This window comes from Aedes aegypti, chromosome 1, assembly GCF_002204515.2.
Source record: "Aedes aegypti strain LVP_AGWG chromosome 1, AaegL5.0 Primary Assembly, whole genome shotgun sequence".
NCBI classification, from domain to species: Eukaryota; Metazoa; Arthropoda; class Insecta; order Diptera; family Culicidae; genus Aedes; species Aedes aegypti.
The window spans coordinates 111,476,187-111,496,181 of NC_035107.1; the positions used below are offsets into that span (position 1 = coordinate 111,476,187).

At 36.7% G+C, this 19,995-nt stretch overlaps 1 protein-coding gene across 8 annotated transcripts in view; it reads right to left on the bottom strand.

Moving 5' to 3' along the window:
• LOC5570707 (T-complex protein 11-like protein 1) overlaps nt 1–19,995 on the bottom strand; it is a 41,085-nt gene that overhangs the window by 15,680 nt on the left and 5,410 nt on the right. For 3 of the 8 annotated variants that reach the window (XM_021845191.1, XM_021845211.1, XM_021845202.1), the window contains exon 1: nt 9,054–9,207. The exons of 2 other annotated variants lie outside the window; for them this stretch is intronic. The gene's annotated coding sequence lies outside the window, so the exon portion shown is untranslated. Of the gene's footprint in view, nt 1–8,832; nt 8,998–9,053; nt 9,208–19,995 lie in introns of those variants that run through there. 3 more of the 8 variants (XM_021845220.1, XM_021845226.1, XM_021845229.1) reach the window with 3 other exon arrangements.

Consider the following 19,995-nt stretch of genomic DNA (forward strand, 5'->3'; position numbering starts at 1 on the left):
AGATAAAAATTGTATGCCAAAAACTATGTTAGCACCGCGAAGGATATTTCAGTTTGAAACTGAGAAAAACGTTAATCCTAATTTCAAAGAACAATTGAAGCAAAAAAATGGGGCCTTTAGTCTAGTGGTTAGAGTCCACGGCTACAAAGCAAAGCTATGCTGAAGGTGTCTGGATTCGATACCCGGTCGGACCAGGATCTTTTCGTGGTGGAAAATGAATTCCTTGGGCATAGAGTATCATCGTACCTGCCACACGATATACGAATGCGAAAATGGCAACGTAGGCAAAGAAAGCTTTCAATAATGTGGAAGTGTTCTTTGAACACTAAGCTGAGACAGAGCCTTCATCCTAGTGAGGATGTAGTGCCAAGAAGAAGAATAATGATAAGAGGAAGAATATGAACAAGAAGAAGATGAAGCAAAAATTAAACTTTTATATCGTCAAGTAGTTCATATACAATACAAATTTTTAATATGTCTCAATTGAGAAGGATTACTATGGTTCATCATTATCCACTAAATTTTTACCATCATTACTTTCACTTGTTTTTTTTTTCAACGACTAAAATCCGTTTTAAGCCCTTTATTATCTTTATTATCGAAGTTTTTAGCCCTAGGGTAGTTTATCTTGAGACCAACGGTTTTACTTCCTTTCCCTGTTAAGTCCATTGCTTATGACTTTTTATGATATAAGGTACCGCGGGGCAAGTGGGTAAATGGGGTAAGTGAAAACAATTAATATATTTTACTGAATATGTGAATTAACGTTTTAAACTCATGCGTAAACCTTTGAGGCCATTGAGAACATTACGATAGGTAAGGGATTTCTGAGATTTTTCAGCCATTATTGCATAATAGAGCGAAAAATTGTTAACCTGTCAACTGTTACTCCGTAACAAGTTGGCGGCGTACAATCTTATTTTAATATTTTCAGTGGAAAAAAGTTGCGGAAAATAATTTCCTGTACCACTTCTTAGTTGTCCTCTGTGACAGTTTCAAACTGCAATAAAAATAGTTTTAGAATTAATTCGACGTAGACCTAAAAATAACTAAATTTAAATACCGTCAATTTTCTTATCAGGTGGGGCAAGTGAAAAGTTTGTCAATAGAGATTGAATTTGTGTTTTCTCTTTAAGTAGCCATAAGTAAATATAATTCGCCATTATCATAGAAAAACATAACGTGCTGATAATTCAAGAAACACTATACTCAAGCGTTAAAAGCTATTAGAAATCATGGAACTTCTCTATAAGATGATGCCAAACATTACAATATTAATATGTCTACTTCGGGCAGCCAATTAAAAGGAAGACGTTGACTGAAAAGTTGCAATATTAAAGAACACACGGAAATCTCGTGGAATGTCTATGTAAAGCTAGTTCAAAACATAAAAATGGAGTATAGGTCTATTCACATAAAAAAGATTCGAAATACGTTATAGAAGGATTCCGTTTGATTTCTCCCGAAGAGTTATCCGACGTCATATCCGACTTTCTCAAAAACAAATAACGAGCGGTGGAAATTCTACAGAGCAGAAATGCAATTGCTGTCCTATAATGTAAGAACTATAATTGGAAATGTTGCAGTTATAATGTTGTCGAATCATTTCAACTAACATAACTGAACAGAAGAAAATTCAAGTGAAAAGAATAACATTTTCTTTGTTTTCATGTTACTTATGTTATTGTTCATTGGGAAGCCTTAACAAATGTTAAAGATAATAAAAATCGTGAATACAACTGTTTGTTTTTGAATTTATTGTTCAAAACGGTAAACTTTTCACTTGCCCCACTTTTAGGGCTAGTTAAAAGCAAGGAGATATTTTTCAAAAACTTTTCTGTATTTTTTTCTTCAAATTTTCATAAAAATCAATTTTAGCATGCTGCTTATATTTGGTGGGAGTCAAGCTAAAAAATATACACGACCTCATTTGTTTCAATTTAAAGTCTCTAGAATTTGAAGAATCTCAACTATGCGAATTCCATTACCCACTTGCCCCACGGTACCTTATTTTGAAATGTCTTTCTTGAAAAACAGACAGAATAGAATTTTTATGTTATAGGGTGCCGGTGCCATTAGTGGACTACCTAAACTATAAAAAATCATAACATAATAACGAAAAGCCTTAATAGAGATCTTTTGGCGTCAACAGAAGGATTTCATCTTCTACTATATGGGAAAAATATAAAATGAGTGATAAAATTGATTTTTAGCATAAAATTGCTTGAGCCACTATTGGTACGCGTGTTCCAGTAGTTGCGCTAGTGCTCGAGAATTAACCCGTAGGCTACGGGGCTGACATGCAAAATTCAAATTGCTCGTATTGCAAATTGCAAATAAGTGGTCTGTACACTTTTTGTATGAAAACATTTACTGCCCATAAATGCATAACAGTCCCACGTGAGTTTTCGTCAATTTATAGTTAGTTACGGGAAACTTCCTTAAATTGTATGTACTTTCATGGTATTATAAGAAAACAATACGTTTGTCCTAGAAATGCGAAAAACAACATCGAACTTGGTCTGTCCCACGTTATTAATAAACGCATGTCAGTCTCGCGACTTGTGTGATAAGGACTCGCGAGCAATTGTATTAATGAGGAAGTCAAGTAAGGGAAATATATTTACCCACAATTCGTTCCCTTTAATGCTACAAATTTTTAGAGTTCCATTTGTCAAAACATAAATCCTGATTAAATTTGCCATATATTCACAGATCATAAGTGTGTGATTTTTTCTCGTACTTGTAGCGACACCGCCGTCTTTGAACATCCATTTGTTTCACGTTCTGGAAAATATAGCTGGTTTGCTCTCGTGAATCCAATGTTGAGACGAATACGATGGTCCTTCGAGATGTTGAGCCCGCAGTTCATTATACACCCATAATCATCAATGGCCGTATAACTTCCGTCTGAGTCCATTTCATCAGTCCCCGTCGCATATTCGGTGTCCTCCAACGATTGCAAATTGCTTACCCAATGTTTAGGGTACGTCTTCGGTGGAAACTGAAAGGTGCCGTCGCCACCAGCATTGCCGTCACAGCCGTCCTTATTGTTGAAGCCAGCGAAGTTGTCTTCAGCGCCCGCGTCATTGTCCAACGGGTCGCCATCGGCCAATATCCTGCACACATCCTCGGAACTAGCAGAAGTACCACAACTTTTCAAATAATCGACGGCAAACATTTCCGCGACTGTAAATGTGGACAATAAACTGTCAAAACAACAATAATTCACATGTGAAGACCGATGCATCATAGTAAGTACTGATACCGTTATGCGTTTATTCTCGTACATTCAAGAGCAAATAAACGCATATCAGTCACGCGTACATTTTCCCACAAATTAACTAATTATTTGAGAAAATTAATAAACAAAATGTATGTAATACTGTAATCAACATTTCATTGCACCATTTGAGTGCAAATTTGGGTGCGAAAACTTCGTTTTTTCAATTTAATTGGAGTAAATAGAGCAAAAAAGTGTTCACGACTTCTATCGCGTTTTTCTTAGGTGCGTTGTTTTGCGAGTGGGACTGGTATGCATTTATGGGCAGTTTAATTTCCAAATGATAAATGGATTCTAAAAGGAAGTTTATGTGATTTTTACCCTACCTGACCCAGAGATGTTCTGGAATAACTTTGTCAACAATACTCCAAATGTATACTTTCCCATTACTCATGAAACTACTACTAATAGTGTAGAAATCCTCAAAATTTCATGAAAAAATATTGAATTATGCTCAAACACGAGCAATTTGAATTTTGTGCGTCAGCCCCGTAGCCTACGAGTTAAACAAGGAATTTTAAACAAAATAGTTGATTTTTTCATATATTTATTATTTTTTCCTCGGAGCAGCTACCAAAATCTTTCGAATGAAGCATAAAGATCATCTCTGGGACGTTTCTTAATTTTTATACATCTATTTAAAAAATTGCTTCCGATCAGCTTTTTTCCTTCCTGTTTTACACGTGTTTAGATCGCTTTTAAATAAAATATTGTGGAAAAGAAAATATGGCAAACATCGTATTTGATCAGCTGAACGGACGACTGCGGAAGTGTTTGGATCCCACTTTGAGAATTGGGTCCTAAATTTTTTAATAAAATCTTGTTTTTATTTAACAACCCCAAAGGGCATGTTATTTCAACTACTTTAGCATTTTTTCCCGCTCAAATAACGGCTATATCATATTTAAACTTTAATTTGAAAATTGGGTCCATAAATGAGCCTTGACACTTGAGATCATGTTTGACGTTCGCTTAGTCAACAAAAACATCACAGGGGTTTTAGTTTTAACACTGGGGTTGTTCCTATCTGACATTTCGGAAGGGACACGGAAAACAAAATGCACCCAAAATTTGAGTTTAAGCCAAGGGGTGTGACAAAATCTAAAAAAATGTTTTTTGGACTTAAACCAACGGAAAACATTAGAAAATTGAGTAAACATGTGTTTTTGGCCTAAACTTAAGCGTTTGGCACTAAAATCGGGACAGGGCTTTAGGACCCTATTGCGGCGGATTACAGAGGAGCTTCGAAAAAGGAATTTGGTGAGTGTTCGAATCAGCAGCGCATGATCGCAATGCGTAAATAATTAATTTTGTCTGCCAACGTCTACCAAACGTATCCCATGGCACTACCCTTTCCATCAACATTCCACAACATCCCGTAACACCTATGAGAGGTCGTAGAGTTCTCTGCATCTTTCTTAAGTAGGTGTTAAATCAATCATCCTTTCCCATTCCCCAGCTTTCGCAAGGACGTGGCCAGGACAGCTCTCGACTGTTGGAGGATGCGTCAAACTTGTCTAAGAGTTAGAGGTTAGTCCCAAATTTCTGACTTTGGTAACGGACGGGAAGGAGGCAACCCTCATAGAATGGTCTAGGACTGTACCACCTACGAATTTGTGCGAAATGCTTAATGCTAATGCTAATGCTAATCTATTTAAAAAACTGCTTCCGTTAGTTGATCCACTAGGGCAAACGCTCCCTTAGTGGAGGTAGCTCCAATAGTGGCGGTAGTGTGTTTTGACATGTTTCGCACTTTTTTATGGCTATGTGATATTTTTCTATGATGTACGATGTGAAAATGATACAAGTTATCGAAAAATATTCATGAAATTTAATCATAAACCTATTTTAAACAATTATTTTGCTTAAATTTTTTGCTCCTTTGCACCTATAGTGGTGCATCAGTACCTATAGTGGAGGGTCCCATAAGAAATCAATGGTTTGCGCCACTAAAGGAACCATTCTTAAAACATACCTCCACTAAAGGAACAGTGTTCCTATTGTTGGTGCAAGGCTTTTTGCAGGGAAATTTCAAATGAATCGTGATTTTTATACATTTGAAAGATAGAAGGATTTGAGATCTAGCGAATGATACGCTAAAATCATATAATTCATGATTTTATCACCATGTTTTAGCAGTTTTCCCTTAGGTGCACCACTAATGGTACATTTGCCCTACTTGAAAACATATTTTTCCCATATTATACTATTTGTCTTCTACCATTTGTAATGTTAAGCACAACATTCAACCGCTAAATGACGGTGTATTTGACAAATGTTTAGTTGGTACTGTACAGCTATCATAATATGGTCGTTTTCTGTAAGAAGTGCCGTCAGCATTCATAAGCTCCCACAGGTGGTAAAATTCAAATGTTATACTATAAAACATGATCGTTCGCTTCGATTTAGTATGAATTCATCTTTCGAAAACATTTTTCTTGATTGTTGATTCTAAATACCGAATATTATCACTTCAAACTAGTGATCCATAATATGGACCAGGAAATGATTGTTTACCACGGTTATGGATCACTTCCAAAGAATTAGCTTTCTGCCATTTTAAGCATTGGATTCGACATTTTCAGACAATAGCACTAAGGATAAAACTAATAAACCATCATGGTTTGTAAATTTCATTTTTTAGCAGACAAAAATGGGTGGAAAACTTGGTATGGAGCGAAAACACTCCATGTCTCAGTTTCTACAACACAGTATCCCCAAAAAAATGGCATTTTACACTGGTTTCCAGATTTAACACTGCTATTTTTTGCAAAAATATGTGACACATTGTTAACTTTCGCCAAATCATGCAATACAGATGCATTGAGTTGAAAATCTCTTGATTTTGTGCACTGATCCGTAATATGTCACAATTTGATCCATAATATGAAAATTGATCCATAATATGGTTTTCAGAAGCCGATACAATTTTTAATTTTTATGCATTTCTATGTAAATATTACACTCAAAACAGTTCACTAACCGAGGTTCCAACTTGAAACGATTCAATTCGTGTTTTTGAATTACAATTTTACGTTTTCCATGCCGTTCTATTGAATTTTATAGGTTGGACTCCACACTATTTGATCCATAACTGTGGGGCCATGGTACAAGGGAGCAAATTTTTTGCATAAACTTATTGACCGTTCAGTTCCTAACTGTTCGCGACCGTTTGAAACAGTCGTCGTTCTAAACGGTCGGTGAAACAGTCGCTGTCAGATTTGGCAGCAACAACGAGCGAGAAGATTTTCGCGCGCAAACTAGCTCCCCTACTCTTTCAAGTAGAGCAACAAGGACAGCAGAGTGGGCGTCGAGTCAGATTTCCAAAACAGCTGTTGTTGACACTAAAGAGTCTAAATTATAAAGAGACGAAATCTGATCATATTCAAAATAAATCAGCTAGCAACTATGCCAAATCTATTACGCATCACTGCCAATGTTGAATCCCACGCTAAAAGTGAGTCACAAGTTTTATGTGTTGAGTTTTCACAGGTTTGGGTAACGAATGAAAAAATGACTGAATGTGTGTAAAACCAATGTATTGAGTAGAGCATTCTTTATGCAAAGCATGAAAATTGCAACAGACACTCAAGTATTCAGAAAATATGCTACTTCAGAAGTAGCAACATTTTCGTGGGCGGTAACATTTTTGTGTGAGCCATTTTCAGCTTGTGTGAAAAAGTGTTTGACAAGTCTCCTGCTCGATTGGAATGACATTGACAGTAAACTTGGAATTCCAATTGGAACATTTCGCTTCTTTGCTTATAGTTTCTTTAGTTGACACTCGGCTGCCGGTTGCACGGCTCGGAAAATGAGGGGTGGTTGGATGGAATGTTTATCAAAGTATGTTTCGCTAAACAAAATTCAACTTGTGATAAAATGCTCAAAATACAGGTTCAATGAAACAATTCAATAAGTGGCAATAGTTTATTGCGCGTAAGGTATGTATAGTTATCCTAATTATGTGTTTCAACAACATTGCCAACATTGTTCCATCTGGATGGAATACATTGAGATTCCCCTCGATTTCCGACGGCTGTTTTGAACAGTCTTCTAAATAGACGGGATAATCCAACATTGAAGTGGATATACAATATTTTTTTATATGACTTATTGATAAAATAAAAAGCTGAAATTTGCCAAACCGACTAAACTAGAAGCCATCTATCCACCCAAAAATAGCCCATGTCGTTTTTATCGAAAAATGTACGTTTTATTCCATAGCCCAATCTACTGGTACATTACAACCATTGGAACCGGCACCCTATGTTCCTAATAAATAAATTGAAAAATTACATCGGACAACGTAGAACGTAAATGTGTGGTTTGCTCTAAGGCTTTATGAAAAAAAAAAAGAAATAACACTGCGGAACACGTTTTTGTCTCCAGCACCAAAATACCGCTATTCACTCAATTAAGGGTTGCTGAATCCATTGCCGTTTTAAGAAATATCATAGCACGTCTAGTTTTTGAGATATTGACTGTTGAAAATGCAAAAAATGACTATTTCAGCCAACTTGCATGCAAGTTTGGCAGCTTGTAAGGTAATATATTGGCTTAATTTGCCACAGAATTCAAACTTTATATGTATAACAATACTTATCATCAAAGTTTGTATTACTTTCGATACGGAAAAGTTATTTTTTGATGGTTTGGAGAATTGTTGTATTTTGCCATATAGAATAAACGAAGAATTTTGTATGGAGACTGCAAGAATGTTGAAAAAATCGGTTTAATCGAAATTTAATCACGCAATTTCAATCAAATTATGTCTGAAATGAAAGTTCAAGTTCTATTTTGCATGTTTGGTGGATTGGATTACATAAAAGTATGATAAATTGTACTTGAAATTTCATGTAAACATTAATAAAACCAGTGTTTTCTACAACTTTGGCGACCTGTAGCTAAAAATTGTGACGTGCTGGAACATTTCTGAGAATGGCACCAGATTCAGCAACCCCGAATCTACTAGAGACACATAATTTGATTCTTGAGACACGCAAAAATGTCATTTTTGTTACGCTGTGTAATGGGACACCCTTATACAAAAAACTCCGGAAGTCAATTATATAATCAGTCTAAAAAGAATCACAACCAAACTTGGAATCGTACCAGATTTGGAATCCCAAATCTTGCTCACTTGGTCAATCAATGATCACTAATTATCTACAACTTGAAGTATAATCAAATAAACCATACAAAATATCTACATACTTAAGAAGTCAATGTGACTAAACAGTTCGTTCATGTAATCAGCGACCTTTACTGAATCTCCACAATTTTCCAACCATCAGGAACAAAGAATCATCGCGACGAAGTGCCATACTTAGCACCTTCCCACCCTTCAGTTTTGCCACTTCAAATAAACTTTACATTTGCAATCCCACTGGGTATCGTAACCCATAGTCACGATTCCCCTTCATCACTCTGCATTCTAGCTACCATCGTGTGGAGAATGTGAAACACGTTTCAAACCTAAATGCGCAATTACTTGCACATGAATCCTGGTTGTTTGAAAATCATCCCAATCGTCCCAGCTTCTACGATACCTCAATGGATGGTTTCGTCACATTTGTTTGAATCATCAAAACGTCTCGCACTTTCTAGCTTTTTCGCGCAAATTCTGTCTACCCACGATTTCACAACCACCAGTCGCTACGAGGTGATACAAGTTCCCAAAAAAAAAAACGAATGTTTGAAAACAAACTCCAAGCGTATTGCGTCAGGCGTATCGGATCGATAATCACAACGGGGGAACGAATTTACTCACTGCTAATTGCACTAGCAATGAGTTCACACTTATTCACTTTTGTTGTCTGTCGTTTGTAGGAGCAACTGTGCAATACCCGCTGAAGGAACACGTGCCAACTGTATAGCTAACTGTATCAGACAAAGATCAGGACTAGACTGACTGTGTCGCGTGCAAATACCAAGCAACTAGCCCTCTCTCTAGGCGGCTAAACCAGCTCGCAATAGAAGAGCTCAGATTCAGACCAAACACTATTAACCTTCTGTCTGTGCCAACAATCAACGTCTGCTGCTTTGAAAAAATAAGTGATTTTTTTAAATAAATAGATATTGAAATTGATGTATAAATATTTGCAATAATATTTTGTTTAATAAAGATTTTTCATTTTAAAACTATCAAAATATGTAACATGGTACTAATAACAAGAATGAGAGTAATATCATTATATGGTCGGGGTTCTGCTGAACCGCAGCAAGTGCCAAAAACTTTTTTCCTAGATATTGTACTTTAAAGTCTTATCATGTACTAGTTTACCTCTGACGATTTTTTTTTATCGCTCATATGCGATTACCAGTGTCCAATAAATAAACCGAAATTATAAATACAAGTACAGTCAAAGCTCGTTATAACGACAACTTTTATAGCGACAAAAGCTCTCTATAGCGACATTTTTCGGTCCCTTGAAAAATATTTTGATGTTATAACTGTTCTCTATAGTGACAATTCCCTATTACGACGGTCCCTTGCGTAGTCGTTATAACAAGCTTTGGCTGTAAATCATAATAAATTATCGATGTAGTTGGGTTTTATTTTAAAATATGAAGCACTCAGTTCACTCTGGCTGAACAAACATTGAAAAACATGGTTCTTAGTTCGGTATGGTTCGATGTATTTCATAGTTTTCAACAACACAAGTAAAATTGAAGACAAATGATGTTTATCATCACCATGCATGTTGGAATTCATGTCACAAGTGTTTATGTACTATGATTGGGAGAGATTCGTATGTATTGAGTCAAGGTCCTCATGTGTTCATACTTCTTCTTCTTTCTGGCGTTACGTCCCAACTGGGACAAGGCCTGCTTCTCAGACTAGTGTTCTTATGAGCACTTCCACAGTTATTAACTGAGAGCTTTCTTTGCCGATTGACCATTTTTGCATGTGTATATCGTGTGGCAGGTACGATGATACTCTATGCCCTGGGAATCGAGAAAATTTCCTTTACGAAAAGATCCTCGACCAGTGGGATTCGAACCCACGACCCTCAGCATGGTCATGCTGAATAGCTGCGCGTTTACCGCTACGGCTATCTGGGCCCCCTGTTCATACATAGATTCTAATGATCGAAGAAAACCATGCATTTGCTCTGCCAAAGCGCACCAAGTTGCTCCCATTTGGTGCACTTTTGCTGATCAAGTTCACAGTTCAATGCGTGAAGTGTTCATCATTTCTGCTGTACATTAACTGCTGATGTTTTACTGCGATATAAAAATTACAACACAATCAAATGGTTGTTTGAACAACAAGAAAAAAAGCTTCATCTGGATTTGAACTCGTGCCTTCTGAGTGGTAATCTAGTGAGCTACCACTAGGTCATCTTCACTTCTTGAATTAATGATGATAAATTTGAAACAAGTAATGTGCTCTCTGTTTGACGGGGTCTGATGGCGATAGTGCAATTTTCTGAACAACTAAAGCGCACCACGTCCACCTTAGTTGTTCACACAGTATCAGATTAAATTAATTAATTATTTTATTACGGCTCCCCTGTTGTTTGATGATCATATTATATACCAAGCAAATGTAATTATTTATTGCATGTCAATGTCATCACTTCGTGTCAAAATGTGATTTTCAGTTAAACAGTACTTAGTGCGGTATGGCTGGATAAAATTTCAAAGAAAATAGATCAACGCCACCGAAACAATATTTGCTTTTAATTAATCAATTGCTGCCCAATTTCACTAGCCTCTTTTTCTATAAGTTGCTTGGAATGGATAAATTGTAAGGAAATTGAATTGAATTGAAAAAAAAAATGGAAAAATCTGACTTTATGTCTGGAAAACGGATTCCCTCTGATGACGTGCGTTGGTTAATGGTTCGCTCTGGCTGAACAAAATTACAGTTTTACGTGTTCTTGCAAAGAAAATTTGTGATCTAAGGTTACAAAGGACTGGTCAAATTACCCGATATTTTTACGGTAGATTTTAGAACTTAGTTGTAGTCTATCTGAAAGCCTTACCAGAAATCAATGTTACGACGATCGCGAATAATATTAGTTTACAATCAGAGTTTGGCTCGATGATAGTTATCGTGATTTTTGAATGGTAGAAATGTGATCTTGCGATCTGGTGTCAGTCAGAATACTCCATAAAGTGTAGAGTCATTGATTCAAAAGGCAACTTCGCTAAATATATCAGTCATCTTAAGGTGAAACAGTGTGGAATCAACTTCTAAAATTGCACTAAAACTTCAAAGGCACAAATCTCGCGGAGAAAGCATTAAACAACAGTGCACTTTTTATTTTGGCTTTGTGCACTAGCAGAAAGCTTAAAATAAGAAGATCAGAAACGTGAGCCTACTATTTCTCCTGTTTCGTGCCTTTGAAAACGTGAGTAGGGGCACAAATCGGCCATCTTTGGATTCCGAGATGTTTCACCTTAATCTTCAGAATCTTTATACATAGGACTGCATTACTAATCGCATTACTAATCAATATGACTTCAAGACACCCAATTACCTTGAGTACTATTTAAAAAAAAAAATATTTTTCAGGACCATTTAAAAATTGCTTATGAACAACACCATCAAACGTGTAAAAATATTAGATATTGTTTTCTAACAAAAAAAAGTTACGGCACTTAGAAGTGATCTGGGGTCATGTTGACCCCAGCACACAGACAAAGGGTCAATTACAAGCACCAGTTCAACTGAACGAAGGCATCATATACAGAACTCAATGAATGAACCACCATAGTCAGCTCGAATCATATGGTGCATGGGGTGGTGTTGGTTTCCCAACGTCACTGGGAACGACCGCGAGTTAGCCGGGATACGACGCGGAACCACGGCAACGGGTTTATTGTGTTGTAGGTACCGTAATCCGGGGTAACATTGATCATTTTTCTGAATGTTTCTTTAACATTTCATTTGAAAGTGCAAATGTTGCAAATTTTATATTTTTAAAACAAGTACTGCCACCCATTACTCGAGATTATATACTGTATTTTGTTTATTGAAAGATTTAAACATGTTAAAAAAAATGTTTTAGGCGATTTTTTGATTTAGCTGATATGGGGTAACATTGATCACCTATGTAAACAACGTTCGGTAATATTGAAAATGTCGTTACTTACTTAAACCATGGCCCCTAAAGCCGAATATGAAGGCCAAACGCTTACAAGTCATTTAGTTTTTGAGTTATTTTAAAATTAAAAACACCTCGAACCACGGAATACGCCTAAATGTAGGCAATTTCCTATGGGAATTTTACATTCTTAACAGTAATTCGGTAATGTTGCCTAATTGAGCATACTTATAAAAGTTTTGACAACGGGATCGTTTTCACCGATGCCATTTTTAGTAAGAATCACATTTTCCTTGCATATATCAATTGCAGAACTTGTGTGAGACATGAATCTTCGGTAGTGTCATCCTTAACAATTAAAATCATTATTTCAAAAAGTTGACAAATTTACGCATAATGTGAACTCAATTTTCGCAAAAACATTAACTTTTATTAGCTCATGAATATAAGAAAGAGAAGCACCATTCATAATTTGGAAATGTTTCATCAATAAATGATAATACGTACTTTCGATGAGATGAGTTATTTCGACCAATGTTACCCCGCTGATCAATGATACCCCGGATTACGGTACACAACATCGCACGAAGGCAGTCAGTGGCATCAAAACAAAGGGAAACGCGATTCTCGCAAACCAGTTGTTGAATCGGTGGTGTTTGTGCGAGCGACCCGAATCATATGGTTGGCTAGGGCATGGAGCAGGTTCAGACAGATAACTGGTTTAAAATGATCCAATGTTGGGAAGATCATGTGAAAACTATACCTAATAAATCTTTCTAAAGTCAACGATAGACTAAATTCATATTGAACCTTATAAGAGCTAAGATATTTTTCTTTAGAGTTTTTTCTTGACACATTATATAGGTACATGAGCGTGAAATTGTACAACTGAGTAGAACAATCAAAATTTTAAAGGAACTAATAGACATAACATCTTCAATGTATTTTTTTCAGAATGCAACTTCGTGATTGATCGGAACTGGTTAGAATTCGATGAATAAGGGATGGGGCTTTCCGTTTATTGTCTAAGTGTACATTTTAGCAGACCTCATTATCAGAGTTGGAAAAAATCTTGAAATACACTCTACAGTAGCCAAGCAAAGCCAATCACAGTCAGCGAAGCCAGTGAAACTCACGCCCATCGCTGCTGTAGGCAAAAAGCCTTGAAAAAAAAAACACACCCGTTACTAAGGGCAACCCAGAACTGTAGAAAAATGTTCTATTTCCCGCTACATTTCCCGCATTTAGAGCCTTCAATGACACTCATGATTTAGAAAATTCGTGCTCCCAACATAGGCTACTTGATTAGATTCACGTTTTTGAACTACTGTACTGGGAGAGCCACGTGATTTTCGCGAAAATTCAAGCCTACTGCTATTACCATTCCCAGCACTGCTCAATATCTGAGAGAGAGAAGACAGCTGGCTTAGATTGCGAGCTCCCAAAAGTCAAGGGAACCTGTCATCAACTGTCACTGGAAAACCGCACATTCGAAGGGCAGATCGTGAAAAACCGTCAAAATTTGGCCAAAGTAAAACTGGATGTGATTGAAAATTCAGGTTGTTTTCCTGTGCTCTCGCATATAAAATTGTTGATTATGCGAATATTGTCGATTGGACTCCAATTGCTATTGATTTTTTTTAAATTTTGCGATCTTTTTGATTAGAAATGGGACATGAAAATAGTTTTGACCCAGTTTGTGCATTCCGAATCATTGTGCACAACTCAAACATGAGAAGAAGAAATCAAAGAAGCCAAGAAAACAAGCCAGTTGTCAGTGAGCTGTCTCCTCTCTCTCAGCTCATTATTATTGATCAATAATGACGCCGGCCAAGGCCTTATAATCAGGTGGGATGGGAAATGAATGTTAGTGTCAACTGATTTTTGCTTCTAGTGACCGAGAATACCTCTGCATCTCCACAAACAAGATCTTTGAGTCACCTTGCTCGGTGATGTAATCCACGGATGAAGGGAAAAAGAACTCTTACTTAAAACTAGTTTTGAATGTTTTGTTTCGCGGTGGAAAGATATTAGTAAAAGATTGAAACAAAAAAAATACGTGGAAATTCATAATGTCGAATTCCTCAAAGGTTATTTTTAGTGATGATGAAAAAAGAAAGGTATGTGTATATTAAAATTGTTTAAAAAAGGAATAAGTGTTTTATGCTGACTAGACTGATGCAAATTTCGAAGTTTTTGCTCCCCTATGCTTAAACGGTGTCAATTATTATAAAAAATATTGTGTGTGTGTGTGTGTGTACAATCCACCTCCCACTGACCGGCAGTGCTTTTATGGAAGAAAATTGTATGCATGTATATTTCGATATCTTTATATCTGCAGACAATTTTAGCCCAGGAGATGAAAGGTGATAGCTCTACTGAAATTCCAACGACCCATTTCAAGAATGGCAGTAAATACACACACATTCTGAGGTCATTTTCATATACAGTAAGCCCCGCATAAAAACACCCAGATATCAAATGGATATCTGAAATATTTTTACACTTCCCGAATCGAAAATTAAATTTTCGACCCTGGCACGTATTTAGTTTCATATGGTAATAGGTAAGTAAATAATAATAAAGAATGATTTTACCAGGATGTAATGCTGTTTCTTCCGTCGACGCACAGCGCTTACCGCAAAATACTACACACTTTATCACTGCACTACGCACGTAACATGATCGATTCTGACCGCATCACCCGCCCCCGCAGGAGCAAGCGTCACGGTCAAAGGATCACACACTACTAAATAATACCTCGAATCACGCCACTTTTCTCCCCTTCCCCCACTGCACTGCGCGCGAAACACGTTTAATCCTGCTTGACCGCTTCACCCACTCCCGCAGGAGCATGCGTCACGGTCAAAGGATCACACTCTACTAAATAATCCCGCGAATCACGCCATTTCCCCCCCTCCCACTGCACTACGCACGAAACACGATTAATCCTGCTTGACCGCTTCACCCACTCCCGCAGGAGCATGCGTCACGGTCAAAGGATCACACTCTACTAAATAATCCCGCGAATCACGCCATTTCCCCCCCTCCCACTGCACTACGCACGAAACACGATTAATCCTGCTTGACCGCTTCACCCGCCCCCGCAGGAGCAAGCGTCACGGTCAAAGGATCACACACTACTAAATAATACCTCGAATCACGCCACTTTTCTCCCCTTCCCCCACTGCACTGCGCGCGAAACACGTTTAATCCTGCTTGACCGCTTCACCCGCCCCCGCAGGAGCAAGCGTCACGGTCAAAGGATCACACACTACTAAATAATACCTCGAATCACGCCACTTTTCTCCCCTTCCCCCACTGCACTGCGCGCGAAACACGTTTAATCCTGCTTGACCGCTTCACCCGCCCCCGCAGGAGCAAGCGTCACGGTCAAAGGATCACACACTACTAAATAATACCTCGAATCACGCCACTTTTCTCCCCTTCCCCCACTGCACTGCGCGCGAAACACGTTTAATCCTGCTTGACCGCTTCACCCGCCCCCGCAGGAGCAAGCGTCACGGTCAAAGGATCACACACTACTAAATAATACCTCGAATCACGCCACTTTTCTCCCCTTCCCCCACTGCACTGCGCGCGAAACACGTTTAATCCTGCTTGACCGCTTCACCCACTCCCGCAGGAGCATGCGTCACGGTCAAAGGATCACACTCTACTCATGTCAATTATTATAAAAAATATTCTCCCAAAATTTGAAGTGGTTTGGAAGAAGTTTGGTTGTGCACACGCCATTTGAAGTTTATATGGAAATTACCAAAAAAAGGCAAACCTTTTGTGTTCAGTCCTGTAACTGCTCGTAATATTTTAATTCCTTAAGGTATGATACAACATAGAATTAATCAAACATGTAGTCTACTATTGATTGACGAAAAAAAAAATAAATTAATAAATAATAATCTATGGAAAAGTGAACGAATTCTTCTCATGTGAAATCATCCCAGCTACAACTTTGCCGAAGGCCACATTTTGATTAGACGTAAGGATAATTTGTTATTATTGATAGCAAAGTCTAAAGCATGCTGAGATGTTCATTCAATTACTTTCAAAGCAACACTGCTTTTTTGCTGTACAACATAGTAACCTGGATTACTTTGATCTATTCTAAACGCCAGGATTTCACATGAGAAGAGTTTGTTCACTTTTCCATTAAATACTATGATGAAGAGGTAAAGGGCTGAACACAAAAGGTCAGGCCTGGTAGCGAGTCACTTTTTAGTGACTTGGTCACTTTTTTCGACCTGGTCACTAAAAAGTCACTATTTACAACGAAAAGTCACTAAAGTCACTTTTTTAAGAAAAATGGTCACTAAAGTCACTATTTTCGTGACAAATCATAGATAACACTGCGGAACACATTTTTGTCTCAAGCACCAAAATACCGCTATTCACTCAATTAAGGGTTGCTGAATCCATTGCCGTTTTCAAAAATATCATAGCACGTCTAGGTTTTGAGATATCGGCTGTTGAAAATGCAAAAATTGACTATTTCAGCCAACTTGCATGCAAGTTTGCCAGCTTGTAAGGCAATTTATTTGCATAATTTGCCACAGAATTCAAAATTTATGTGTATAACAATACTTATAGGTAAAGTTTATAATACTTTCGGAGCGGAAAATTTGTTTTTTGATGGTTTTAAAAAGTATTGTATTTTCCCATATAAGAGAAACGAAGAATTTTGTATGGAGAAAGCAAGCATGTCGAAAAAATCGGTTTAATCTAAATTTTATTGCAAAATTTCATCCAAATTTAATCCAAAATGAAAGTTTAGGTGCAAAATAGCATGCTTAGTGGCTTAGATCACAAAAAAGTTTGATAAATTATACTTTAAATTTTGTGTAAACATCAATAAAATCAGTGTTTTATACAACTTTGGCGACCTGTAGCTAAAAATTGTGACGTGCTGGGACATTTCTGAATCATCAGATTCAGCAACCCCAAATCTACTCGAGACACATAATTTGATCCTTGAGACACGCAAAAATGTCATTTTTGTAACGCTGTGTAATCTGGATCAGTTTCTCAAATAAATATTAAATAAATGTTTTACTGATTTTTATTATTCAAAAGCATTTTTTTTTCGATCAGCATATCCTAGTCTAGAGAGGAAAGCATTCTTTGCAAACTTGCTGTAAGAATTCTGATAATAATTGCTTAATAATTTCTGGACGATCTGGAATTTATTTGTTGGGTTCCGTGATAAAGGATCGGTGAATTTTTAAAGTTCAAATGTCGGCATAATTCCTGACAGACCTGCTAGGTTTATTTAATCGAATTTCTAGAGAAATCAACGAAGAATGACCTGAAGGGATATTGGAGCTACCTTTGGAAGGAAGCTTAACAAAAATCTTTGAACTTGGATTTTGAACGAGAAAGTCGAAAAAAAAAACGAGAGTGAACGAAACTGTACGGGACGTTTCACAACAGCCTACTTGATGGCAGGACAAAGTTTGCCGGGACCACTAGTTTTAAATAAATTCTTACTTGGACTGTTACTCTTTTATTTTTAAATTATCTATTCTGCCGGGATTTTTTATCCTATTTTTGTAAGAATTTTTTGCCAAACCATCTTCCTATATCACCGAAAATTTAATCTTGGCCTTTTTCTGAAATTTTCCATGAAATTCATAAAGATTTTTTTCCGGAAATTCGTTCCGCGTTTGAAACAGCTTTAATTATTTTTGCGCAATTAATGCCAACGAATTTCACCATAAGTTTTTTCTTGAGAGTTGATGAATTTCCGAGAGATTTTATCTACTGACTGGAATTTAAGGTTTACGAGCCCAGCGTTTGTGTGATCTGTTCAAAATCTACAAGATTTTTTTTGTATAGGTGAAGTTATTTGTATATGTGTAAATCAATTAACAATTATTGTTAAAACGCCAGAATCCATCGTTGAATCAGCAAATCTTGTTCAGCTGATTCAGCAATCATTCAAAAATATCTTTCAAATTGAATGAAATCTTCATGAAAACTTTGTTTGCATTTCAGATAGCTAAGTGGAGTGATAAGTTTTCATTACTATTGCTGCAATTTTGAACGAAAAATACCGATTTAGAAAATTTGTAAACCGATGACGGTCCTTTTCTAGGCATTTAACTCTATATAGAAATTTCTGACTTAGATTACAAAAATGGTCACAGTTTGTAAAAATGGTTTTCGCTAAGAGATTTGAGACCGAATTCATGTTCTACTACAACTAGACTGTCAAGGATAAGTGACGAACTCATTATGTCTTCATCAGATAGTGATCGTAGAATAGATTGTTTGTGAGCGTTTCAAAAATGCTAAAATCTTATGAATTTTTAATATTTGCATATAAACCTTCAATTGTAAGTATATGAAAAAAACCGGGTAGATGCATTAATCTTCGCCATGCTTTAGTTTTTGCCCCCTTCATACAAATTTAGACTTTTTTGTATGAAGGGGCGAAAATTAGTGCAAATTTCTAGGGTGGCGAAAATTAGATCTTTACCCTATACCATTTAATTCCACTAGAGTTTGTATCCTTTGACAGATACGCGTATTTCGACCTCAACTGTAAAGCCGTCTTCAGTGTCGTGTACTAGACTAGAGTACTACTAAACTACTAAACAGCTCGAAGATTTATTATCCTCAATTGTACTTGACTCCAACGAAAATAGCTTTGACATGAAGTGTCATAGTAATACTCTTCACTTTTGCATTCGTTTTGCTTAACTGATTAACATAAACTTTGTTATTTCGTTTAGTATGTTGTGGGTATCGCACTATCAAAGTTACCCGCATTATCAAAGTTACCCCGTTTTACGGTATTTCGAATTACCAATGGTAATTTCATATTTATTTTTACGTAATGTGGGTTTGTAATATTTTTGATTTTTGAGTCACTTTTTAGTCACTCTTTGGTCACTTTTTTGATAATTTTGGTCACTAAAGTCACTATTATTTTGCTGTCTGACCGCTACCAGCCCTGAAAGGTTGGCGTTTCCATAGTAATCTCCATATAAACTTTGAAAGGCGTGTGCACAGTCAAATTTCTTTCGACTCATTTTTCAGTCGATTTCCACCAATTTCCAAACCATTGCATGTGACGAATTATATGATTTTTTGCAATTTCTCATCGCGGCTGTCCATCACGCCAATCTGTCATGAAACGGCTTACTTTCCTGCACTGAAGTATGCAATGCGTGCTGTAAAAAATATTATTCTGCAACTTGTTCCGTAAACTACTATTACAACATTTTTTCATGGATAGCATAACTATTTTTTTGCAATTTCTCATCCTAATAGGCTGTTTTTCATCACGCCAACCCATCATGGAATGGCCTACTTTCCAGCATTGTCATATGAGTCTATTATCTAACTGAAAAGCGTTTGGCAATGACTTATTACGCAACGCATTTTGGTTGCGCACTCATTACGCAATGCTTTTTTGCTGTGACGTAATGTAGCACATGTGATTTATATAACAATCATTCTTAGAAAAACGGAGAGGTTTATGAATTTTTGTTGTCAATATTTGTGTAATTATCATTGTTAAAACAAAATGGGGAGTTCAATAGATTGTTCTTCTATTATTGAATTAACAAATTTATCAGTTCAAATGAGCATATTTCATTGAAAAATCGTTTATCTATTTATTTTAGTATAAAT